Genomic DNA, 2,157 nt, shown 5'->3' with positions numbered 1-2,157 from the left:
AGCAGGAATCAGTCTCCCACTCAAGTTCAAATGCTGTCCATAAATTACATTCAAATCAAACACTAGTCACTGATCCTCAAGAAACAAGATTTGCTTTCCAAGCCCCCGGGAAAGGGTCCTATGTTGGCTTTGCTGACCTCTGTAAAAGCTCATTGCTTTATAACAAACTGGATGTGTCAAAGATGTCTGCTTTGGCTATTCCCATGGAAGTCTATCCAAATTTGGCACAATTAGAGGCCTCAAAAAAAAAAATTAAGAGTTCACAGATGTTTAACTGAGAAGTGCTTGCAAGCAAGGGGCTGTTTCCTTTCCTGGCAATCACTGTTCTTGACAAATGAGACCTGTGGCCTCAGAGATCAGAAAAGAATGTCCCCCCCATTGCTGGCACCCAGCACTGAAGGAAAAGGAAGACTTAAACTGAGGAGAAGGCACAGGGGGCAGGAAAAGAAGCACCAGAAGGGTGAGTAAGAGTGAACGGGCACAACAGCTGGCAATGGAGCAACAAGAACTCTCACTGACAGGTTTTTATTTTTCTCTGAGAGATCTTGCAGACTGAGACCCACAAATGGAGCTAGACAACAGGGCAAGCACTAAAAAGCCGTGGGCCCCCCCCCCCCCCCCCCCCCCCCAATTTCATTGTGCTATAACATCATACATTGAATTACTTCAGGAGAATCTATAAAATGAATGACCCATTTCTGGTCAAAAATCCCAGCTGATCACACAGCCATTTGGCCTATAAAAAGCAAAAACCATAACCTTTCCTGCCCCTCCCCAAACCTGTTTTGGTACAAAAAAAGAAGTGGGGACGTTTTGCAATGAATATAAAAGAACTTTTTGAGAAAGCAGCATAACTAACTTTCCTTATGAAAAAAAAAAAAAACCCACACTCTGGCATACCTGCATAGCAATGTCTCATTTCTCTCTCCCAGTCCTTATTCAGTCCCTGAAACAGTTTCTCTCTAAGTTTCTCTCTAACTGAGTTACACCTGAGTTTCTCTGCAAGTCTGCTAATCCTGGAAAGAAAGGGGATATAGAAAAATATATCCATGGTTTTGAGTTTATTTCAGCAGAAGTAAAGGTGCTTTGTATTAAGTGGCTATAATACTGGGTTTAATGATAGAAAAAGATAAATATCCATTTTAGGGAGATGGAACAGAGATATTCTGGCTATGCAAGATCACTCGAACTGAAGTATGTTTACAAGAATTGTGCCTTCCCCCCCCTACTGCCAACTTCTGCTCTGCCTTCAAGCTAAAAGATGACTTAAGTAACATATCAATGGACTTCAGAAATAAATACCTCATCATTGTAATGAAAAAGAAATGGACCACCGGTTGTCATAGCAGAATCTAAATTAGGTTTCTATATTTAGAAGTACCACCTTTCTTCTGAGGATAGTAATGTGCTTCAGTTGAAGGGCAAAAGAACTTGTACGAAGTTGGTAAAAGAAGCTCCTGAATGCGAGTATGGGTGGCAAAAGAGAGTGAAGTAAAAGAAATTTATATGTAATGATGATGAGTATCGAATGTCATTATAACATCAAAATTAAAACTAATCTTGTAGAAGATGGGAGGTATACGAAATTGGAAAGTGAAGTTTAACTAGTTAAGTTCTAGATCTTTAAAAGGACAAAGCTATTCATTCTATTATCAGCTCTTTATTTTATAACCTTTCAAACAGAAATGAATTAAAACATTATAATGACACCAGATATCCGTTATAGTAGTAGTGTTGTAGTTATTAAGGTCTAAGGATGAAGATTGACACTTCTATTTCAGAACTGAAGAAGAATTTGCATTATTAAAGCCTAGCAGTTTAATTCCTTCTGTATCTGTCAATCCAATAAAATATATTAGCTGTCCCACAAGCCTTACTCCACCTATTATTTCACAAAAATATCAAGGGTTCTTCTTCCATTGCCTGCCTTCCCCCCCCCCCGAACTCTGTTATACTTCACTTACTCCTTCACTTTTGGTCACTGACACAGACTTTAGAAAGCTGACCCTCTGTAAGTGAAGCACAGTATTTTAAAGTAGATTTTATGAGTGAAAATTACTCCTACTTCATTTTTGCTTTTCATTCCATCTCATTTTGTCACTGAAATGTTCCCAGTCTGCATTTATTAAACACAGTCAAGGTGACCCCAACTCATTT

This window comes from Egretta garzetta, unplaced genomic scaffold (genome assembly GCF_000687185.1).
Source record: "Egretta garzetta isolate BGI_Z169 unplaced genomic scaffold, ASM68718v1 scaffold204, whole genome shotgun sequence".
NCBI lineage: Eukaryota > Metazoa > Chordata > Aves > Pelecaniformes > Ardeidae > Egretta > Egretta garzetta.
Note: the sequence above shows the minus strand (reverse complement) of the source record.